Source organism: Coffea arabica, chromosome 11c (genome assembly GCF_036785885.1).
Source record: "Coffea arabica cultivar ET-39 chromosome 11c, Coffea Arabica ET-39 HiFi, whole genome shotgun sequence".
NCBI lineage: Eukaryota > Viridiplantae > Streptophyta > Magnoliopsida > Gentianales > Rubiaceae > Coffea > Coffea arabica.
In genome coordinates this window covers 21,750,195-21,773,013 of record NC_092330.1, presented here as the reverse complement: position 1 = coordinate 21,773,013, position 22,819 = coordinate 21,750,195, and the positions used below count along the sequence as shown (strand labels likewise).

The following is a 22,819-nucleotide window of genomic DNA, read 5'->3' as shown; positions in this document are numbered from 1 at the left end:
CCTCCCTTTTTTGTTTCGAAATCCAAATTTCCCCTTCGTTCTTTATGCTGTAGTAATTTAGCTCCGTCGGAACGATTGCTTTATATTTTGCTTCTCATCGAAGCATGAAGGCGGATCTGAAGGCGCGAGACAAGTCAGGAACGGTACGGCTGGATCGAAGCCCGGATCGTCGGTCAAAGTTGTCGGCGCAAATGCATAAGCGCAAGCGTGAAGGATCAATTTCAGGATAATTGAGAGTTGTGCGACGAGGGAAAAAAAAGGTGCAAAGCAACAAGAAAAAAATATAAAAGTAAATAAATAAAAGGATGAGAGGAAATTCATGAATTGACGCTTAGAATGAATTCGGGTCCAGAAAAGCCAAACTGCTTCACAGGACGTGGCAGTTTAAAAGAATAAAGCGAAAGGAACATTGCGGGTGCGATCATACCAGCACTAATGCACCGGATCCCATCAGAACTTCGAAGTTAAGCGTGCTTGGGCGACAGTAGTACTAGGATGGGTGACCCTAGGCCGGTCAACGGGTCGGGTCTACACCCGGATCCGGATCGGATCCCTGAAATTTTTGCGGGTATGGGTAGGGATTTAATTCCGTTATCCGGATCCGGATCCGTTTTTTCAAACAAAAAAACGGGTCGGATACGGAATATAGTATTCCGACCCGTATTAGACCCGGATTCGGATATAAATGATTTAATAATTTATAAAAAATATATATTATCAATATAATTTGATTAGGATGATGTATTTGAGTAAAATCAATTTGATTTATTTTCTTATTTGGTTTTTTCTTTGCATTAGCTAGAAATTAGTTTACAAATATATCTTTTTCTCTTTTTTGTTAGAAATTATAAATTTTGGCAAATTTGTTCGGGTAGACCCGACCCGGATCCGAGACTCGCCGGGTCCGGATCCGGAACACCGAATAAAAGACCCGTCGGGTAAACGGGTCGGCTCCGGGTCCGGGTCCGGAATAATGAATTCCGGCCCGGACCCGGCCCGTTGACACCCCTAGGTGACCCCCTGGGAAATCCTCGTGTTGCACCCCTCCCTTTTTTGTTTCGAAATCCAAATTTTCCCTTCGTTCTTTATGCTGTAGTAATTTAGCTCCGTCGGAACGATTGCTTTATATTTTGCTTCTCATCGAAGCATGAAGGCGGATCTGAAGGCGCGAGACAAGTCAGGAACGGTACGGCTGGATCGAAGCCCGGATCGTCGGTCAAAGTTGTCGGCGCAAATGTATAAGCGCATGCGTGAAGGATCAATTTCAGGATAATTGAGAGTTGCGAGACGAGGGAAAAAAAATGGTGCAAATCAACAAGAAAAAAATGTAAAAGTAAATAAATAAAAGGATGAGGGGAAATTCTTGAATTGACGCTTAAAATGAATTCGGGTCCAGAAAAGCCACACTGCTTCACAGGACGGGGCAGTTTAAAAGAATAAAGCGAAAGGAACATGGCGGGTGCGATCATACCAGCACTAATGCACCGGATCCCATCAGAACTCCGAAGTTAAGCGTGCTTGGGCGAGAGTAGTACTAGGATGGGTGACCCCCTGGGAAGTCCTCGTGTTGCACCCCTCCCTTTTTTGTTTCGAAATCCAAATTTCCCCTTCGTTCTTTATGCTGTAGTAATTTAGCTCCGTCGGAACGATTGCTTGATATTTTGCTTCTCATCGAAGCATGAAGGCGGATCTGAAGGCGCGAGACAAGTCAGGAACGGTACGGCTGGATCGAAGCCCGGATCGTCGGTCAAAGTTGTCGGCGCAAATGTATAAGCGCAAGCGTGAAGGATCAATTTCAGGATAATTGAGAGTTGTGCGACGAGGGAAAAAAAAGGTGCAAAGCAACAAGAAAAAAATATAAAAGTAAATAAATAAAAGGATGAGAGGAAATTCATGAATTGACGCTTAGAATGAATTCGGGTCCAGAAAAGCCAAACTGCTTCACAGGACGTGGCAGTTTAAAAGAATAAAGCGAAAGGAACATGGCGGGTGCGATCATACCAGCACTAATGCACCGGATCCCATCAGAACTCCGAAGTTAAGCGTGCTTGGGCGACAGTAGTACTAGGATGGGTGACCCTACGCCGGTCAACGGGTCGGGTCTAGACCCGGATCCGGATCGGATCGCTGAAATTTTTGCGGGTATGGGTAGGGATTTAATTCCGTTATCCGGATCCGGATCCGTTTTTTCAAACAAAAAAATGGGTCGGATACGGAATATAGTATTCCGACCCGTATTAGACCCGGATCCGGATATAAATGATTTAATAATTTATAAAAAATATATATTATCAATATAATTTGATTAGGATGATGTATTTGAGTAAAATCAATTTGATTTATTTTCTTATTTGGTTTTTTCTTTGCATTAGTTAGAAATTAGTTTACAAATATATTTTTTTCTCTTTTTTGTTAGAAATTATAAATTTTGGCAAATTTGTTCGGGTAGACCCGACCCGTATCCGAGACTCGCCGGGTCCGGATCCGGAACACAGAATAAAAGACCCGTCGGGTAAACGGGTCGGATCCGGGTCCGGGTCCGGAATAATGAATTCCGGCCCGGACCCGGCCCGTTGACACCCCTAGGTGACCCCCTGGGAAATCCTCGTGTTGCACCCCTCCCTTTTTTGTTTCGAAATCCAAATTTCCCCTTCGTTCTTTATGCTGTAGTAATTTAGCTCCGTCGGAACGATTGCTTTATATTTTGCTTCTCATCGAAGCATGAAGGCGGATCTGAAGGCGCGAGACAAGTCAGGAACGGTACGGCTGGATCGAAGCCCGGATCGTCGGTCAAAGTTGTCGGCGCAAATGCATAAGCGCAAGCGTGAAGGATCAATTTCAGGATAATTGAGAGTTGTGCGACGAGGGAAAAAAAAGGTGCAAAGCAACAAGAAAAAAATATAAAAGTAAATAAATAAAAGGATGAGAGGAAATTCATGAATTGACGCTTAGAATGAATTCGGGTCCAGAAAAGCCAAACTGCTTCACAGGACGTGGCAGTTTAAAAGAATAAAGCGAAAGGAACATGGCGGGTGCGATCATACCAGCACTAATGCACCGGATCCCATCAGAACTTCGAAGTTAAGCGTGCTTGGGCGACAGTAGTACTAGGATGGGTGACCCTAGGCCGGTCAACGGGTCGGGTCTACACCCGGATCCGGATCGGATCCCTGAAATTTTTGCGGGTATGGGTAGGGATTTAATTCCGTTATCCGGATCCGGATCCGTTTTTTCAAACAAAAAAACGGGTCGGATACGGAATATAGTATTCCGACCCGTATTAGACCCGGATTCGGATATAAATGATTTAATAATTTATAAAAAATATATATTATCAATATAATTTGATTAGGATGATGTATTTGAGTAAAATCAATTTGATTTATTTTCTTATTTGGTTTTTTCTTTGCATTAGCTAGAAATTAGTTTACAAATATATCTTTTTCTCTTTTTTGTTAGAAATTATAAATTTTGGCAAATTTGTTCGGGTAGACCCGACCCGGATCCGAGACTCGCCGGGTCCGGATCTGGAACACCGAATAAAAGACCCGTCGGGTAAACGGTCGGCTCCGGGTCCGGGTCCGGAATAATGAATTCCGGCCCGGACCCGGCCCGTTGACACCCCTAGGTGACCCCCTGGGAAATCCTCGTGTTGCACCCCTCCCTTTTTTGTTTCGAAATCCAAATTTTCCCTTCGTTCTTTATGCTGTAGTAATTTAGCTCCGTCGGAACGATTGCTTTATATTTTGCTTCTCATCGAAGCATGAAGGCGGATCTGAAGGCGCGAGACAAGTCAGGAACGGTACGGCTGGATCGAAGCCCGGATCGTCGGTCAAAGTTGTCGGCCAAATGTATAAGCGCATGCGTGAAGGATCAATTTCAGGATAATTGAGAGTTGCGCGACGAGGGAAAAAAAAATGGTGCAAATCAACAAGAAAAAAATGTAAAAGTAAATAAATAAAAGGATGAGGGGAAATTCTTGAATTGACGCTTAAAATGAATTCGGGTCCAGAAAAGCCACACTGCTTCACAGGACGGGGCAGTTTAAAAGAATAAAGCGAAAGGAACATGGCGGGTGCGATCATACCAGCACTAATGCACCGGATCCCATCAGAACTCCGAAGTTAAGCGTGCTTGGGCGAGAGTAGTACTAGGATGGGTGACCCCCTGGGAAGTCCTCGTGTTGCACCCCTCCCTTTTTTGTTTCGAAATCCAAATTTCCCCTTCGTTCTTTATGCTGTAGTAATTTAGCTCCGTCGGAACGATTGCTTGATATTTTGCTTCTCATCGAAGCATGAAGGCGGATCTGAAGGCGCGAGACAAGTCAGGAACGGTACGGCTGGATCGAAGCCCGGATCGTCGGTCAAAGTTGTCGGCGCAAATGTATAAGCGCAAGCGTGAAGGATCAATTTCAGGATAATTGAGAGTTGTGCGACGAGGGAAAAAAAAGGTGCAAAGCAACAAGAAAAAAATATAAAAGTAAATAAATAAAAGGATGAGAGGAAATTCATGAATTGACGCTTAGAATGAATTCGGGTCCAGAAAAGCCAAACTGCTTCACAGGACGTGGCAGTTTAAAAGAATAAAGCGAAAGGAACATGGCGGGTGCGATCATACCAGCACTAATGCACCGGATCCCATCAGAACTCCGAAGTTAAGCGTGCTTGGGCGACAGTAGTACTAGGATGGGTGACCCTAGGCCTGTCAACGGGTCGGGTCTAGACCCGGATCCGGATCGGATCGCTGAAATTTTTTCGGGTATGGGTAGGGATTTAATTCCGTTATCCGGATCCGGATCCGTTTTTTCAAACAAAAAAACGGGTCGGATACGGAATATAGTATTCCGACCCGTATTAGACCCGGATCCGGATATAAATGATTTAATAATTTATAAAAAATATATATTATCAATATAATTTGATTAGGATGATGTATTTGAGTAAAATCAATTTGATTTATTTTCTTATTTGGTTTTTTCTTTGCATTAGTTAGAAATTAGTTTACAAATATATTTTTTTCTCTTTTTTGTTAGAAATTATAAATTTTGGCAAATTTGTTCGGGTAGACCCGACCCGGATCCGAGACTCGCCGGGTCCGGATCCGGAACACAGAATAAAAGACCCGTCGGGTAAACGGGTCGGATCCGGGTCCGGGTCCGGAATAATGAATTCCGGCCCGGACCCGGCCCGTTGACACCCCTAGGTGACCCCCTGGGAAATCCTCGTGTTGCACCCCTCCCTTTTTTGTTTCGAAATCCAAATTTCCCCTTCGTTCTTTATGCTGTAGTAATTTAGCTCCGTCGGAACGATTGCTTTATATTTTGCTTCTCATCGAAGCATGAAAGCGGATCTGAAGGCGCGAGACAAGTCAGGAACGGTACGGCTGGATCGAAGCCCGGATCGTCGGTCAAAGTTGTCGGCGCAAATGTATGAGCGCAAGCGTGAAGGATCAATTTCAGGATAATTGAGAGTTGTGCGACGAGGGAAAAAAAAGGTGCAAAGCAACAAGAAAAAAATATAAAAGTAAATAAATAAAAGGATGAGAGGAAATTCATGAATTGACGCTTAGAATGAATTCGGGTCCAGAAAAGCCAAACTGCTTCACAGGACGTGGCAGTTTAAAAGAATAAAGCGAAAGGAACATGGCGGGTGCGATCATACCAGCACTAATGCACCGGATCCCATCAGAACTCCGAAGTTAAGCGTGCTTGGGCGACAGTAGTACTAGGATGGGTGACCCTAGGCCGGTCAACGGGTCGGGTCTACACCCGGATCCGGATCGGATCGCTGAAATTTTTGCGGGTATGGGTAGGGATTTAATTCCGTTATCCGGATCCGGATCCGTTTTTTCAAACAAAAAAACGGGTCGGATACGGAATATTGTATTCCGACCCGTACTAGACCCGGATCCGGATATAAATGATTTAATAATTTATAAAAAATATATATTATCAATATAATTTGATTAGGATAATGTATTTGAGTAAAATCAATTTGATTTATTTTCTTATTTGGTTTTTTCTTTGCATTAGCTAGAAATTAGTTTACAAATATATCTTTTTCTCTTTTTTGTTAGAAATTATAAATTTTGGCAAATTTGTTCGGGTAGACCCGACCCGGATCCGAGACTCGCCGGGTCCGGATCCGGAACACCGAATAAAAGACCCGTCGGGTAAACGGGTCGGATCCGGGTCCGGGTCCGGAATAAAGAATTCCAGCCCGGACCCGGCCCGTTGACACCCCTAGGTGACCCGCTGGGAAATCCTCGTGTTGCACCCCTCCCTTTTTTGTTTCGAAATCCAAATTTCCCCTTCGTTCTTTATGCTGTAGTAATTTAGCTCCGTCGGAACGATTGCTTTATATTTTGCTTCTCATCGAAGCATGAAGGCGGATCTGAAGGCGCGAGACAAGTCAGGAACGGTACGGCTGGATCGAAACCCGGATCGTCGGTCAAAGTTGTCGGCGCAAATGCATAAGCGCAAGCGTGAAGGATCAATTTCAGGATAATTGAGAGTTGTGCGACGAGGGAAAAAAAAGGTGCAAAGCAACAAGAAAAAAATATAAAAGTAAATAAATAAAAGGATGAGAGGAAATTCATGAATTGACGCTTAGAATGAATTCGGGTCCAGAAAAGCCAAACTGCTTCACAGGACGTGGCAGTTTAAAAGAATAAAGCGAAAGGAACATGGCGGGTGCGATCATACCAGCACTAGTGCACCGGATCCCATCAGAACTCCGAAGTTAAGCGTGCTTGGGCGACAGTAGTACTAGGATGGGTGACCCTACGCCGGTCAACGGGTCGGGTCTAGACCCGGATCCGGATCGGATCGCTGAAATTTTTGCGGGTATGGGTAGGGATTTAATTCCGTTATCCGGATCCGGATCCGTTTTTTCAAACAAAAAAATGGGTCGGATACGGAATATAGTATTCCGACCCGTATTAGGCCCGGATCCGGATATAAATGATTTAATAATTTATAAAAAATATATATTATCAATATAATTTGATTAGGATGATGTATTTGAGTAAAATCAATTTGATTTATTTTCTTATTTGGTTTTTTCTTTGCATTAGTTAGAAATTAGTTTACAAATATATTTTTTTCTCTTTTTTGTTAGAAATTATAAATTTTGGCAAATTTGTTCGGGTAGACCCGACCCGTATCCGAGACTCGCCGGGTCCGGATCCGGAACACAGAATAAAAGACCCGTCGGGTAAACGGGTCGGATCCGGGTCCGGGTCCGGAATAATGAATTCCGGCCCGGACCCGGCCCGTTGACACCCCTAGGTGACCCCCTGGGAAATCCTCGTGTTGCACCCCTCCCTTTTTTGTTTCGAAATCCAAATTTCCCCTTCGTTCTTTATGCTGTAGTAATTTAGCTCCGTCGGAACGATTGCTTTATATTTTGCTTCTCATCGAAGCATGAAGGCGGATCTGAAGGCGCGAGACAAGTCAGGAACGGTACGGCTGGATCGAAGCCCGGATCGTCGGTCAAAGTTGTCGGCGCAAATGCATAAGCGCAAGCGTGAAGGATCAATTTCAGGATAATTGAGAGTTGTGCGACGAGGGAAAAAAAAGGTGCAAAGCAACAAGAAAAAAATATAAAAGTAAATAAATAAAAGGATGAGAGGAAATTCATGAATTGACGCTTAGAATGAATTCGGGTCCAGAAAAGCCAAACTGCTTCACAGGACGTGGCAGTTTAAAAGAATAAAGCGAAAGGAACATGGCGGGTGCGATCATACCAGCACTAATGCACCGGATCCCATCAGAACTTCGAAGTTAAGCGTGCTTGGGCGACAGTAGTACTAGGATGGGTGACCCTAGGCCGGTCAACGGGTCGGGTCTACACCCGGATCCGGATCGGATCCCTGAAATTTTTGCGGGTATGGGTAGGGATTTAATTCCGTTATCCGGATCCGGATCCGTTTTTTCAAACAAAAAAACGGGTCGGATACGGAATATAGTATTCCGACCCGTATTAGACCCGGATTCGGATATAAATGATTTAATAATTTATAAAAAATATATATTATCAATATAATTTGATTAGGATGATGTATTTGAGTAAAATCAATTTGATTTATTTTCTTATTTGGTTTTTTCTTTGCATTAGCTAGAAATTAGTTTACAAATATATCTTTTTCTCTTTTTTGTTAGAAATTATAAATTTTGGCAAATTTGTTCGGGTAGACCCGACCCGGATCCGAGACTCGCCGGGTCTGGATCCGGAACACCGAATAAAAGACCCGTCGGGTAAACGGGTCGGCTCCGGGTCCGGGTCCGGAATAATGAATTCCGGCCCGGACCCGGCCCGTTGACACCCCTAGGTGACCCCCTGGGAAATCCTCGTGTTGCACCCCTCCCTTTTTTGTTTCGAAATCCAAATTTTCCCTTCGTTCTTTATGCTGTAGTAATTTAGCTCCGTCGGAACGATTGCTTTATATTTTGCTTCTCATCGAAGCATGAAGGCGGATCTGAAGGCGCGACACAAGTCAGGAACGGTACGGCTGGATCGAAGCCCGGATCGTCGGTCAAAGTTGTCGGCCAAATGTATAAGCGCATGCGTGAAGGATCAATTTCAGGATAATTGAGAGTTGCGCGACGAGGGAAAAAAAAATGGTGCAAATCAACAAGAAAAAAATGTAAAAGTAAATAAATAAAAGGATGAGGGGAAATTCTTGAATTGACGCTTAAAATGAATTCGGGTCCAGAAAAGCCACACTGCTTCACAGGACGGGGCAGTTTAAAAGAATAAAGCGAAAGGAACATGGCGGGTGCGATCATACCAGCACTAATGCACCGGATCCCATCAGAACTCCGAAGTTAAGCGTGCTTGGGCGAGAGTAGTACTAGGATGGGTGACCCCCTGGGAAGTCCTCGTGTTGCACCCCTCCCTTTTTTGTTTCGAAATCCAAATTTCCCCTTCGTTCTTTATGCTGTAGTAATTTAGCTCCGTCGGAACGATTGCTTGATATTTTGCTTCTCATCGAAGCATGAAGGCGGATCTGAAGGCGCGAGACAAGTCAGGAACGGTACGGCTGGATCGAAACCCGGATCGTCGGTCAAAGTTGTCGGCGCAAATGTATAAGCGCAAGCGTGAAGGATCAATTTCAGGATAATTGAGAGTTGTGCGACGAGGGAAAAAAAAGGTGCAAAGCAACAAGAAAAAAATATAAAAGTAAATAAATAAAAGGATGAGAGGAAATTCATGAATTGACGCTTAGAATGAATTCGGGTCCAGAAAAGCCAAACTGCTTCACAGGACGTGGCAGTTTAAAAGAATAAAGCGAAAGGAACATGGCGGGTGCGATCATACCAGCACTAATGCACCGGATCCCATCAGAACTCCGAAGTTAAGCGTGCTTGGGCGACAGTAGTACTAGGATGGGTGACCCTAGGCCTGTCAACGGGTCGGGTCTAGACCCGGATCCGGATCGGATCGCTGAAATTTTTTCGGGTATGGGTAGGGATTTAATTCCGTTATCCGGATCCGGATCCGTTTTTTCAAACAAAAAAACGGGTCGGATACGGAATATAGTATTCCGACCCGTATTAGACCCGGATCCGGATATAAATGATTTAATAATTTATAAAAAATATATATTATCAATATAATTTGATTAGGATGATGTATTTGAGTAAAATCAATTTGATTTATTTTCTTATTTGGTTTTTTCTTTGCATTAGTTAGAAATTCGTTTACAAATATATTTTTTTCTCTTTTTTGTTAGAAATTATAAATTTTGGCAAATTTGTTCGGGTAGACCCGACCCGGATCCGAGACTCGCCGGGTCCGGATCCGGAACACAGAATAAAAGACCCGTCGGGTAAACGGGTCGGATCCGGGTCCGGGTCCGGAATAATGAATTCCGGCCCGGACCCGGCCCGTTGACACCCCTAGGTGACCCCCTGGGAAATCCTCGTGTTGCACCCCTCCCTTTTTTGTTTCGAAATCCAAATTTCCCCTTCGTTCTTTATGCTGTAGTAATTTAGCTCCGTCGGAACGATTGCTTTATATTTTGCTTCTCATCGAAGCATGAAGGCGGATCTGAAGGCGCGAGACAAGTCAGGAACGGTACGGCTGGATCGAAACCCGGATCTTCGGTCAAAGTTGTCGGCGCAAATGCATAAGCGCAAGCGTGAAGGATCAATTTCAGGATAATTGAGAGTTGTGCGACGAGGGAAAAAAAAGGTGCAAAGCAACAAGAAAAAAATATAAAAGTAAATAAATAAAAGGATGAGAGGAAATTCATGAATTGACGCTTAGAATGAATTCGGGTCCAGAAAAGCCAAACTGCTTCACAGGACGTGGCAGTTTAAAAGAATAAATCGAAAGGAACATGGCGGGTGCGATCATACCAGCACTAATGCACCGGATCCCATCAGAACTCCGAAGTTAAGCGTGCTTGGGCGACAGTAGTACTAGGATGGGTGACCCTAGGCCGGTCAACGGGTCGGGTCTACACCCGGATCCGGATCGGATCGCTGAAATTTTTGCGGGTATGGGTAGGGATTTAATTCCGTTATCCGGATCCGGATCCGTTTTTTCAAACAAAAAAACGGGTCGGATACGGAATATAGTATTCCGACCCGTATTAGACCCGGATTCGGATATAAATGATTTAATAATTTATAAAAAATATATATTATCAATATAATTTGATTAGGATGATGTATTTGAGTAAAATCAATTTGATTTATTTTCTTATTTGGTTTTTTCTTTGCATTAGCTAGAAATTAGTTTACAAATATATCTTTTTCTCTTTTTTGTTAGAAATTATAAATTTTGGCAAATTTGTTCGGGTAGACCCGACCCGGATCCGAGACTCGCCGGGTCTGGATCCGGAACACCGAATAAAAGACCCGTCGGGTAAACGGGTCGGCTCCGGGTCCGGGTCCGGAATAATGAATTCCGGCCCGGACCCGGCCCGTTGACACCCCTAGGTGACCCCCTGGGAAATCCTCGTGTTGCACCCCTCCCTTTTTTGTTTCGAAATCCAAATTTTCCCTTCGTTCTTTATGCTGTAGTAATTTAGCTCCGTCGGAACGATTGCTTTATATTTTGCTTCTCATCGAAGCATGAAGGCGGATCTGAAGGCGCGAGACAAGTCAGGAACGGTACGGCTGGATCGAAGCCCGGATCGTCGGTCAAAGTTGTCGGCCAAATGTATAAGCGCATGCGTGAAGGATCAATTTCAGGATAATTGAGAGTTGCGCGACGAGGGAAAAAAAAATGGTGCAAATCAACAAGAAAAAAATGTAAAAGTAAATAAATAAAAGGATGAGGGGAAATTCTTGAATTGACGCTTAAAATGAATTCGGGTCCAGAAAAGCCACACTGCTTCACAGGACGGGGCAGTTTAAAAGAATAAAGCGAAAGGAACATGGCGGGTGCGATCATACCAGCACTAATGCACCGGATCCCATCAGAACTCCGAAGTTAAGCGTGCTTGGGCGAGAGTAGTACTAGGATGGGTGACCCCCTGGGAAGTCCTCGTGTTGCACCCCTCCCTTTTTTGTTTCGAAATCCAAATTTCCCCTTCGTTCTTTATGCTGTAGTAATTTAGCTCCGTCGGAACGATTGCTTGATATTTTGCTTCTCATCGAAGCATGAAGGCGGATCTGAAGGCGCGAGACAAGTCAGGAACGGTACGGCTGGATCGAAACCCGGATCGTCGGTCAAAGTTGTCGGCGCAAATGTATAAGCGCAAGCGTGAAGGATCAATTTCAGGATAATTGAGAGTTGTGCGACGAGGGAAAAAAAAGGTGCAAAGCAACAAGAAAAAAATATAAAAGTAAATAAATAAAAGGATGAGAGGAAATTCATGAATTGACGCTTAGAATGAATTCGGGTCCAGAAAAGCCAAACTGCTTCACAGGACGTGGCAGTTTAAAAGAATAAAGCGAAAGGAACATGGCGGGTGCGATCATACCAGCACTAATGCACCGGATCCCATCAGAACTCCGAAGTTAAGCGTGCTTGGGCGACAGTAGTACTAGGATGGGTGACCCTAGGCCTGTCAACGGGTCGGGTCTAGACCCGGATCCGGATCGGATCGCTGAAATTTTTTCGGGTATGGGTAGGGATTTAATTCCGTTATCCGGATCCGGATCCGTTTTTTCAAACAAAAAAACGGGTCGGATACGGAATATAGTATTCCGACCCGTATTAGACCCGGATCCGGATATAAATGATTTAATAATTTATAAAAAATATATATTATCAATATAATTTGATTAGGATGATGTATTTGAGTAAAATCAATTTGATTTATTTTCTTATTTGGTTTTTTCTTTGCATTAGTTAGAAATTAGTTTACAAATATATTTTTTTCTCTTTTTTGTTAGAAATTATAAATTTTGGCAAATTTGTTCGGGTAGACCCGACCCGGATCCGAGACTCGCCGGGTCCGGATCCGGAACACAGAATAAAAGACCCGTCGGGTAAACGGGTCGGATCCGGGTCCGGGTCCGGAATAATGAATTCCGGCCCGGACCCGGCCCGTTGACACCCCTAGGTGACCCCCTGGGAAATCCTCGTGTTGCACCCCTCCCTTTTTTGTTTCGAAATCCAAATTTCCCCTTCGTTCTTTATGCTGTAGTAATTTAGCTCCGTCGGAACGATTGCTTTATATTTTGCTTCTCATCGAAGCATGAAGGCGGATCTGAAGGCGCGAGACAAGTCAGGAACGGTACGGCTGGATCGAAACCCGGATCTTCGGTCAAAGTTGTCGGCGCAAATGCATAAGCGCAAGCGTGAAGGATCAATTTCAGGATAATTGAGAGTTGTGCGACGAGGGAAAAAAAAGGTGCAAAGCAACAAGAAAAAAATATAAAAGTAAATAAATAAAAGGATGAGAGGAAATTCATGAATTGACGCTTAGAATGAATTCGGGTCCAGAAAAGCCAAACTGCTTCACAGGACGTGGCAGTTTAAAAGAATAAAGCGAAAGGAACATGGCGGGTGCGATCATACCAGCACTAATGCACCGGATCCCATCAGAACTCCGAAGTTAAGCGTGCTTGGGCGACAGTAGTACTAGGATGGGTGACCCTAGGCCGGTCAACGGGTCGGGTCTACACCCGGATCCGGATCGGATCGCTGAAATTTTTGCGGGTATGGGTAGGGATTTAATTCCGTTATCCGGATCCGGATCCGTTTTTTCAAACAAAAAAACGGGTCGGATACGGAATATTGTATTCCGACCCGTACTAGACCCGGATCCGGATATAAATGATTTAATAATTTATAAAAAATATATATTATCAATATAATTTGATTAGGATAATGTATTTGAGTAAAATCAATTTGATTTATTTTCTTATTTGGTTTTTTCTTTGCATTAGCTAGAAATTAGTTTACAAATATATCTTTTTCTCTTTTTTGTTAGAAATTATAAATTTTGGCAAATTTGTTCGGGTAGACCGACCCGGATCCGAGACTCGCCGGGTCCGGATCCGGAACACCGAATAAAAGACCCGTCGGGTAAACGGGTCGGATCCGGGTCCGGGTCCGGAATAAAGAATTCCGGCCCGGACCCGGCCCGTTGACACCCCTAGGTGACCCCCTGGGAAATCCTCGTGTTGCACCCCTCCCTTTTTTGTTTCGAAATCCAAATTTCCCCTTCGTTCTTTATGCTGTAGTAATTTAGCTCCGTCGGAACGATTGCTTTATATTTTGCTTCTCATCGAAGCATGAAGGCGGATCTGAAGGCGCGAGACAAGTCAGGAACGGTACGGCTGGATCGAAACCCGGATCGTCGGTCAAAGTTATCGGCGCAAATGCATAAGCGCAAGCGTGAAGGATCAATTTCAGGATAATTGAGAGTTGTGCGACGAGGGAAAAAAAAGGTGCAAAGCAACAAGAAAAAAATATAAAAGTAAATAAATAAAAGGATGAGTGGAAATTCATGAATTGACGCTTAGAATGAATTCGGGTCCAGAAAAGCCAAACTGCTTCACAGGACGTGGCAGTTTAAAAGAATAAAGCGAAAGGAACATGGCGGGTGCGATCATACCAGCACTAGTGCACCGGATCCCATCAGAACTTCGAAGTTAAGCGTGCTTGGGCGACAGTAGTACTAGGATGGGTGACCCTAGGCCGGTCAACGGGTCGGGTCTACACCCGGATCCGGATCGGATCCCTGAAATTTTTGCGGGTATGGGTAGGGATTTAATTCCGTTATCCGGATCCGGATCCGTTTTTTCAAACAAAAAAACGGGTCGGATACGGAATATAGTATTCCGACCCGTACTAGACCCGGATCCGGATATAAATGATTTGATAATTTATAAAAAATATATATTATCAATATAATTTGATTAGGATGATGTATTTGAGTAAAATCAATTTGATTTATTTTCTTATTTGGTTTTTTCTTTGCATTAGCTAGAAATTAGTTTACAAATATATCTCTTTCTCTTTTTTGTTAGAAATTATAAATTTTGGCAAATTTGTTCGGGTAGACCCGACCCGGATCCGAGACTCGCCGGGTCCGGATCCGGAACACCGAATAAAAGACCCGTCGGGTAAACGGGTCGGATCCGGGTCCGGGTCCGGAATAATGAATTCCGGCCCGGACCCGGCCCGTTGACACCCCTAGGTGACCCCCTGGGAAATCCTCGTGTTGCACCCCTCCCTTTTTTGTTTCGAAATCCAAATTTCCCCTTCGTTCTTTATGCTGTAGTAATTTAGCTCCGTCGGAACGATTGCTTTATATTTTGCTTCTCATCGAAGCATGAAGGCGGATCTGAAGGCGCGAGACAAGTCAGGAACGGTACGGCTGGATCGAAACCCGGATCGTCGGTCAAAGTTATCGGCGCAAATGCATAAGCGCAAGCGTGAAGGATCAATTTCAGGATAATTGAGAGTTGTGCGACGAGGGAAAAAAAAGGTGCAAAGCAACAAGAAAAAAATATAAAAGTAAATAAATAAAAGGATGAGAGGAAATTCATGAATTGACGCTTAGAATGAATTCGGGTCCAGAAAAGCCAAACTGCTTCACAGGACGTGGCAGTTTAAAAGAATAAAGCGAAAGGAACATGGCGGGTGCGATCATACCAGCACTAGTGCACCGGATCCCATCAGAACTTCGAAGTTAAGCGTGCTTGGGCGACAGTAGTACTAGGATGGGTGACCCTAGGCCGGTCAACGGGTCGGGTCTACACCCGGATCCGGATCGGATCCCTGAAATTTTTGCGGGTATGGGTAGGGATTTAATTCCGTTATCCGGATCCGGATCCGTTTTTTCAAACAAAAAAACGGGTCGGATACGGAATATAGTATTCCGACCCGTACTAGACCCGGATCCGGATATAAATGATTTGATAATTTATAAAAAATATATATTATCAATATAATTTGATTAGGATGATGTATTTGAGTAAAATCAATTTGATTTATTTTCTTATTTGGTTTTTTCTTTGCATTAGCTAGAAATTAGTTTACAAATATATCTCTTTCTCTTTTTTGTTAGAAATTATAAATTTTGGCAAATTTGTTCGGGTAGACCCGACCCGGATCCGAGACTCGCCGGGTCCGGATCCGGAACACCGAATAAAAGACCCGTCGGGTAAACGGGTCGGATCCGGGTCCGGGTCCGGAATAATGAATTCCGGCCCGGACCCGGCCCGTTGACACCCCTAGGTGACCCCCTGGGAAATCCTCGTGTTGCACCCCTTCCTTTTTTGTTTCGAAATCCAAATTTCCCCTTCGTTCTTTATGCTGTAGTAATTTAGCTCCGTCGGAACGATTGCTTTATATTTTGCTTCTCATCGAAGCATGAAGGCGGATCTGAAGGCGCGAGACAAGTCAGGAACGGTACGGCTGGATCGAAGCCCGGATCGTCGGTCAAAGTTGTCGGCGCAAATGTATAAGCGCAAGCGTGAAAGATCAATTTCAGGATAATTGAGAGTTGCGCGACGAGGGAAAAAAAATGGTGCAAATCAACAAGAAAAAAATGTAAAAGTAAATAAATAAAAGGATGAGGGGAAATTCTTGAATTGACGCTTAAAATGAATTCGGGTCCAGAAAAGCCACACTGCTTCACAGGACGGGGCAGTTTAAAAGAATAAAACGAAAGGAACATGGCGGGTGCGATCATACCAGCACTAATGCACCGGATCCCATCAGAACTCCGAAGTTAAGCGTGCTTGGGCGAGAGTAGTACTAGGATGGGTGACCCCCTGGGAAGTCCTCGTGTTGCACCCCTCCCTTTTTTGTTTCGAAATCCAAATTTCCCCTTCGTTCTTTATGCTGTAGTAATTTAGCTCCGTCGGAACGATTGCTTTATATTTTGCTTCTCATCGAAGCATGAAGGCGGATCTGAAGGCGCGAGACAAGTCAGGAACGGTACGGCTGGATCGAAGCTCGAATCGTCGGTCAAAGTTGTCGGCGCAAATGTATAAGCGCAAGCGTGAAGGATCAATTTCAGGATAATTGAGAGTTGTGCGACGAGGGAAAAAAAAGGTGCAAAGCAACAAGAAAAAAATATAAAAGTAAATAAATAAAAGGATGAGAGGAAATTCATGAATTGACGCTTAGAATGAATTCGGGTCCAGAAAAGCCAAACTGCTTCACAGGACGTGGCAGTTTAAAAGAATAAAGCGAAAGGAACATGGCGGGTGCGATCATACCAGCACTAATGCACCGGATCCCATCAGAACTTCGAAATTAAGCGTGCTTGGGCGACAGTAGTACTAGGATGGGTGACCCTAGGCCGGTCAACGGGTCGGGTCTACACCCGGATCCGGATCGGATCGCTGAAATTTTTGCGGGTATGGGTAGGGATTTAATTCCGTTATCCGGATCCGGATCCGTTTTTTCAAACAAAAAAACGGGTCGGATACGGAATATAGTATTCCGACCCGTACTAGACCCGGATCCGGATATAAATGATTTAATAATTTATAAAAAATATATATTATCAATATAATTTGATTAGGATGATGTATTTGAGTAAAATCAATTTGATTTATTTTCTTATTTGGTTTTTTCTTTGCATTAGCTAGAAATTAGTTTACAAATATATCTTTTTCTCTTTTTTGTTAGAAATTATAAATTTTGGCAAATTTGTTCGGGTAGACCCGACCCGGATCCGAGACTCGCCGGGTCCGGATCCGGAACACCGAAATAAAAGACCCGTCGGGTAAACGGGTCGGATCCGGGTCCGGGTCCGGAATAAAGAATTCCGGCCCGGACCCGGCCCGTTGACACCCCTAGGTGACCCCCTGGGAAATCCTCGTGTTGCACCCCTCCCTTTTTTGTTTCGAAATCCAAATTTCCCCTTCGTTCTTTATGCTGTAGTAATTTAGCTCCGTCGGAACGATTGCTTTATATTTTGCTTCTCATCGAAGCATGAAGGCGGATCTGAAGGCGCGAGACAAGTCAGGAACGGTACGGCTGGATCGAAGCCCGGATCGTCGGTCAAAGTTGTCGGCGCAAATGTATAAGCGCAAGCGTGAAGGATCAATTTCAGGATAATTGAGAGTTGCGCGACGAGGGAAAAAAAAATGGTGCAAATCAACAAGAAAAAAATGTAAAAGTAAATAAATAAAAGGATGAGGGGAAATTCTTGAATTGACGCTTAAAATGAATTCGGGTCCAAAAAAGCCATACTGCTTCACAGGACGGGGCAGTTTAAAAGAATAAAGCGAAAGGAACATGGCGGGTGCGATCATACCAGCACTAATGCACCGGATCCCATCAGAACTCCGAAGTTAAGCGTGCTTGGGCGAGAGTAGTACTAGGATGGGTGACCCCCTGGGAAGTCCTCGTGTTGCACCCCTCCCTTTTTTGTTTCGAAATCCAAATTTCCCCTTCGTTCTTTATGCTGTAGTAATTTAGCTCCGTCGGAACGATTGCTTTATATTTTGCTTCTCATTGAAGCATGAAGGCGGATCTGAAGGCGCGAGACAAGTCAGGAACGGTACGGCTGGATCGAAGCCCGGATCGTCGGTCAAAGTTGTCGGCGCAAATGCATAAGCGCAAGCGTGAAGGATCAATTTCAGGATAATTGAGAGTTGTGCGACGAGGGAAAAAAAAGGTGCAAAGCAACAAGAAAAAAATATAAAAGTAAATAAATAAAAGGATGAGAGGAAATTCATGAATTGACGCTTAGAATGAATTCGGGTCCAGAAAAGCCAAACTGCTTCACAGGACGTGGCAGTTTAAAAGAATAAAGCGAAAGGAACATGGCGGGTGCGATCATACCAGCACTAATGCACCGGATCCCATCAGAACTCCGAAGTTAAGCGTGCTTGGGCGACAGTAGTACTAGGATGGGTGACCCTAGGCCGGTCAACGGGTCGGGTCTACACCCGGATCCGGATCGGATCCCTGAAATTTTTGCGGGTATGGGTAGGGATTTAATTCCGTTATCCGGATCCGGATCCGTTTTTTCAAACAAAAAAACGGGTCGGATACGGAATATAGTATTCCGACCCGTACTAGACCCGGATCCGGATATAAATGATTTGATAATTTATAAAAAATATATATTATCAATATAATTTGATTAGGATGATGTATTTGAGTAAAATCAATTTGATTTATTTTCTTATTTGGTTTTTTCTTTGCATTAGCTAGAAATTAGTTTACAAATATATCTCTTTCTCTTTTTTGTTAGAAATTATAAATTTTGGCAAATTTGTTCGGGTAGACCCGACCCGGATCCGAGACTCGCCGGGTCCGGATCCGGAACACCGAATAAAAGACCCGTCGGGTAAACGGGTCGGATCCGGGTCCGGGTCCGGAATAATGAATTCCGGCCCGGACCCGGCCCGTTGACACCCCTAGGTGACCCCCTGGGAAATCCTCGTGTTGCACCCCTTCCTTTTTTGTTTCGAAATCCAAATTTCCCCTTCGTTCTTTATGCTGTAGTAATTTAGCTCCGTCGGAACGATTGCTTTATATTTTGCTTCTCATCGAAGCATGAAGGCGGATCTGAAGGCGCGAGACAAGTCAGGAACGGTACGGCTGGATCGAAGCCCGGATCGTCGGTCAAAGTTGTCGGCGCAAATGTATAAGCGCAAGCGTGAAAGATCAATTTCAGGATAATTGAGAGTTGCGCGACGAGGGAAAAAAATGGTGCAAATCAACAAGAAAAAAATGTAAAAGTAAATAAATAAAAGGATGAGGGGAAATTCTTGAATTGACGCTTAAAATGAATTCGGGTCCAGAAAAGCCACACTGCTTCACAGGACGGGGCAGTTTAAAAGAATAAAACGAAAGGAACATGGCGGGTGCGATCATACCAGCACTAATGCACCGGATCCCATCAGAACTCCGAAGTTAAGCGTGCTTGGGCGAGAGTAGTACTAGCATGGGTGACCCCCTGGGAAGTCCTCGTGTTGCACCCCTCCCTTTTTTGTTTCGAAATCCAAATTTCACCTTCGTTCTTTATGCTGTAGTAATTTAGCTCCGTCGGAACGATTGCTTTATATTTTGCTTCTCATCGAAGCATGAAGGCGGATCTGAAGGCGCGAGACAAGTCAGGAACGGTACGGCTGGATCGAAGCCCGGATCGTCGGTCAAAGTTGTCGGCGCAAATGTATAAGCGCAAGCGTGAAGGATCAATTTCAGGATAATTGAGAGTTGTGCGACGAGGGAAAAAAAAGGTGCAAAGCAACAAGAAAAAAATATAAAAGTAAATAAATAAAAGGATGAGAGGAAATTCATGAATTGACGCTTAGAATGAATTCGGGTCCAGAAAAGCCAAACTGCTTCACAGGACGTGGCAGTTTAAAAGAATAAAGCGAAAGGAACATGGCGGGTGCGATCATACCAGCACTAATGCACCGGATCCCATCAGAACTTCGAAATTAAGCGTGCTTGGGCGACAGTAGTACTAGGATGGGTGACCCTACGCCGGTCAACGGGTCGGGTCTAGACCCGGATCCGGATCGGATCGCTGAAATTTTTGCGGGTATGGGTAGGGATTTAATTCCGTTATCCGGATCCGGATCCGTTTTTTCAAACAAAAAAATGGGTCGGATACGGAATATAGTATTCCGACCCGTATTAGACCCGGATCCGGATATAAATGATTTAATAATTTATAAAAAATATATATTATCAATATAATTTGATTAGGATGATGTATTTGAGTAAAATCAATTTGATTTATTTTCTTATTTGGTTTTTTCTTTGCATTAGTTAGAAATTAGTTTACAAATATATTTTTTTCTCTTTTTTGTTAGAAATTATAAATTTTGGCAAATTTGTTCGGGTAGACCCGACCCGTATCCGAGACTCGCCGGGTCCGGATCCGGAACACAGAATAAAAGACCCGTCGGGTAAACGGGTCGGATCCGGGTCCGGGTCCGGAATAATGAATTCCGGCCCGGACCCGGCCCGTTGACACCCCTAGGTGACCCCCTGGGAAATCCTCGTGTTGCACCCCTCCCTTTTTTGTTTCGAAATCCAAATTTCCCCTTCGTTCTTTATGCTGTAGTAATTTAGCTCCGTCGGAACGATTGCTTTATATTTTGCTTCTCATCGAAGCATGAAGGCGGATCTGAAGGCGCGAGACAAGTCAGGAACGGTACGGCTGGATCGAAGCCCGGATCGTCGGTCAAAGTTGTCGGCGCAAATGCATAAGCGCAAGCGTGAAGGATCAATTTCAGGATAATTGAGAGTTGTGCGACGAGGGAAAAAAAAGGTGCAAAGCAACAAGAAAAAAATATAAAAGTAAATAAATAAAAGGATGAGAGGAAATTCATGAATTGACGCTTAGAATGAATTCGGGTCCAGAAAAGCCAAACTGCTTCACAGGACGTGGCAGTTTAAAAGAATAAAGCGAAAGGAACATGGCGGGTGTGATCATACCAGCACTAATGCACCGGATCCCATCAGAACTTCGAAGTTAAGCGTGCTTGGGCGACAGTAGTACTAGGATGGGTGACCCTAGGCCGGTCAACGGGTCGGGTCTACACCCGGATCCGGATCGGATCCCTGAAATTTTTGCGGGTATGGGTAGGGATTTAATTCCGTTATCCGGATCCGGATCCGTTTTTTCAAACAAAAAAATGGGTCGGATACGGAATATAGTATTCCGACCCGTATTAGACCCGGATCCGGATATAAATGATTTAATAATTTATAAAAAATATATATTATCAATATAATTTGATTAGGATGATGTATTTGAGTAAAATCAATTTGATTTATTTTCTTATTTGGTTTTTTCTTTGCATTAGTTAGAAATTAGTTTACAAATATATTTTTTTCTCTTTTTTGTTAGAAATTATAAATTTTGGCAAATTTGTTCGGGTAGACCCGACCCGTATCCGAGACTCGCCGGGTCCGGATCCGGAACACAGAATAAAAGACCCGTCGGGTAAACGGGTCGGATCCGGGTCCGGGTCCGGAATAATGAATTCCGGCCCGGACCCGGCCCGTTGACACCCCTAGGTGACCCCCTGGGAAATCCTCGTGTTGCACCCCTCCCTTTTTTGTTTCGAAATCCAAATTTCCCCTTCGTTCTTTATGCTGTAGTAATTTAGCTCCGTCGGAACGATTGCTTTATATTTTGCTTCTCATCGAAGCATGAAGGCGGATCTGAAGGCGCGAGACAAGTCAGGAACGGTACGGCTGGATCGAAGCCCGGATCGTCGGTCAAAGTTGTCGGCGCAAATGCATAAGCGCAAGCGTGAAGGATCAATTTCAGGATAATTGAGAGTTGTGCGACGAGGGAAAAAAAAGGTGCAAAGCAACAAGAAAAAAATATAAAAGTAAATAAATAAAAGGATGAGAGGAAATTCATGAATTGACGCTTAGAATGAATTCGGGTCCAGAAAAGCCAAACTGCTTCACAGGACGTGGCAGTTTAAAAGAATAAAGCGAAAGGAACATGGCGGGTGCGATCATACCAGCACTAATGCACCGGATCCCATCAGAACTTCGAAGTTAAGCGTGCTTGGGCGACAGTAGTACTAGGATGGGTGACCCTAGGCCGGTCAACGGGTCGGGTCTACACCCGGATCCGGATCGGATCCCTGAAATTTTTGCGGGTATGGGTAGGGATTTAATTCCGTTATCCGGATCCGGATCCGTTTTTTCAAACAAAAAAACGGGTCGGATACGGAATATAGTATTCCGACCCGTATTAGACCCGGATTCGGATATAAATGATTTAATAATTTATAAAAAATATATATTATCAATATAATTTGATTAGGATGATGTATTTGAGTAAAATCAATTTGATTTATTTTCTTATTTGGTTTTTTCTTTGCATTAGCTAGAAATTAGTTTACAAATATATCTTTTTCTCTTTTTTGTTAGAAATTATAAATTTTGGCAAATTTGTTCGGGTAGACCCGACCCGGATCCGAGACTCGCCGGGTCCGGATCCGGAACACCGAATAAAAGACCCGTCGGGTAAACGGGTCGGCTCCGGGTCCGGGTCCGGAATAATGAATTCCGGCCCGGACCCGGCCCGTTGACACCCCTAGGTGACCCCCTGGGAAATCCTCGTGTTGCACCCCTCCCTTTTTTGTTTCGAAATCCAAATTTTTCCTTCGTTCTTTATGCTGTAGTAATTTAGCTCCGTCGGAACGATTGCTTTATATTTTGCTTCTCATCGAAGCATGAAGGCGGATCTGAAGGCGCGAGACAAGTCAGGAACGGTACGGCTGGATCGAAGCCCGGATCGTCGGTCAAAGTTGTCGGCCAAATGTATAAGCGCATGCGTGAAGGATCAATTTCAGGATAATTGAGAGTTGCGCGACGAGGGAAAAAAAAATGGTGCAAATCAACAAGAAAAAAATGTAAAAGTAAATAAATAAAAGGATGAGGGGAAATTCTTGAATTGA

At 44.0% G+C, this 22,819-nt stretch overlaps 7 non-coding genes and 18 pseudogenes across 7 annotated transcripts; all 25 read left to right on the top strand.

Moving 5' to 3' along the window:
* The first annotated feature begins 413 nt into the window (after nt 1-413).
* On the top strand, nt 414-531 carry LOC140019659 (5S ribosomal RNA; annotated as a pseudogene).
* Nucleotides 532-1,457: 926 nt separating this feature from the next.
* On the top strand, nt 1,458-1,576 carry LOC140019415 (5S ribosomal RNA). The gene has a single exon (XR_011824620.1). It is a non-coding gene; the product is annotated as a 5S ribosomal RNA (ribosomal RNA).
* Nucleotides 1,577-1,987: 411 nt separating this feature from the next.
* On the top strand, nt 1,988-2,105 carry LOC140018211 (5S ribosomal RNA; annotated as a pseudogene).
* Nucleotides 2,106-3,030: 925 nt separating this feature from the next.
* Nucleotides 3,031-3,148, top strand: LOC140019658 (5S ribosomal RNA; annotated as a pseudogene).
* Nucleotides 3,149-4,073: 925 nt separating this feature from the next.
* LOC140019404 (5S ribosomal RNA) lies at nt 4,074-4,192 on the top strand. The gene has a single exon (XR_011824619.1). It is a non-coding gene; the product is annotated as a 5S ribosomal RNA (ribosomal RNA).
* Nucleotides 4,193-4,603: 411 nt separating this feature from the next.
* On the top strand, nt 4,604-4,721 carry LOC140018730 (5S ribosomal RNA; annotated as a pseudogene).
* Nucleotides 4,722-5,646: 925 nt separating this feature from the next.
* LOC140018259 (5S ribosomal RNA) lies at nt 5,647-5,764 on the top strand (annotated as a pseudogene).
* Nucleotides 5,765-6,689: 925 nt separating this feature from the next.
* Nucleotides 6,690-6,807, top strand: LOC140019261 (5S ribosomal RNA; annotated as a pseudogene).
* A 925-nt stretch (nt 6,808-7,732) lies between these two features.
* On the top strand, nt 7,733-7,850 carry LOC140019657 (5S ribosomal RNA; annotated as a pseudogene).
* A 926-nt stretch (nt 7,851-8,776) lies between these two features.
* Nucleotides 8,777-8,895, top strand: LOC140019392 (5S ribosomal RNA). Its single transcript, XR_011824617.1, has one exon. It is a non-coding gene; the product is annotated as a 5S ribosomal RNA (ribosomal RNA).
* A 411-nt stretch (nt 8,896-9,306) lies between these two features.
* On the top strand, nt 9,307-9,424 carry LOC140018729 (5S ribosomal RNA; annotated as a pseudogene).
* Nucleotides 9,425-10,349: 925 nt separating this feature from the next.
* On the top strand, nt 10,350-10,467 carry LOC140018258 (5S ribosomal RNA; annotated as a pseudogene).
* Nucleotides 10,468-11,393: 926 nt separating this feature from the next.
* LOC140019381 (5S ribosomal RNA) lies at nt 11,394-11,512 on the top strand. Its single transcript, XR_011824616.1, has one exon. It is a non-coding gene; the product is annotated as a 5S ribosomal RNA (ribosomal RNA).
* Nucleotides 11,513-11,923: 411 nt separating this feature from the next.
* On the top strand, nt 11,924-12,041 carry LOC140018728 (5S ribosomal RNA; annotated as a pseudogene).
* Nucleotides 12,042-12,966: 925 nt separating this feature from the next.
* Nucleotides 12,967-13,084, top strand: LOC140018257 (5S ribosomal RNA; annotated as a pseudogene).
* Nucleotides 13,085-14,008: 924 nt separating this feature from the next.
* On the top strand, nt 14,009-14,126 carry LOC140020479 (5S ribosomal RNA; annotated as a pseudogene).
* Nucleotides 14,127-15,051: 925 nt separating this feature from the next.
* On the top strand, nt 15,052-15,169 carry LOC140020478 (5S ribosomal RNA; annotated as a pseudogene).
* A 926-nt stretch (nt 15,170-16,095) lies between these two features.
* Nucleotides 16,096-16,214, top strand: LOC140019370 (5S ribosomal RNA). Its single transcript, XR_011824615.1, has one exon. It is a non-coding gene; the product is annotated as a 5S ribosomal RNA (ribosomal RNA).
* Nucleotides 16,215-16,625: 411 nt separating this feature from the next.
* LOC140020679 (5S ribosomal RNA) lies at nt 16,626-16,743 on the top strand (annotated as a pseudogene).
* Nucleotides 16,744-17,671: 928 nt separating this feature from the next.
* Nucleotides 17,672-17,790, top strand: LOC140019359 (5S ribosomal RNA). Its single transcript, XR_011824614.1, has one exon. It is a non-coding gene; the product is annotated as a 5S ribosomal RNA (ribosomal RNA).
* Nucleotides 17,791-18,201: 411 nt separating this feature from the next.
* Nucleotides 18,202-18,319, top strand: LOC140018256 (5S ribosomal RNA; annotated as a pseudogene).
* A 925-nt stretch (nt 18,320-19,244) lies between these two features.
* On the top strand, nt 19,245-19,363 carry LOC140017642 (5S ribosomal RNA). Its single transcript, XR_011823949.1, has one exon. It is a non-coding gene; the product is annotated as a 5S ribosomal RNA (ribosomal RNA).
* Nucleotides 19,364-19,774: 411 nt separating this feature from the next.
* Nucleotides 19,775-19,892, top strand: LOC140020673 (5S ribosomal RNA; annotated as a pseudogene).
* A 925-nt stretch (nt 19,893-20,817) lies between these two features.
* On the top strand, nt 20,818-20,935 carry LOC140020437 (5S ribosomal RNA; annotated as a pseudogene).
* A 925-nt stretch (nt 20,936-21,860) lies between these two features.
* On the top strand, nt 21,861-21,978 carry LOC140019656 (5S ribosomal RNA; annotated as a pseudogene).
* Nucleotides 21,979-22,819: the final 841 nt, after the last annotated feature.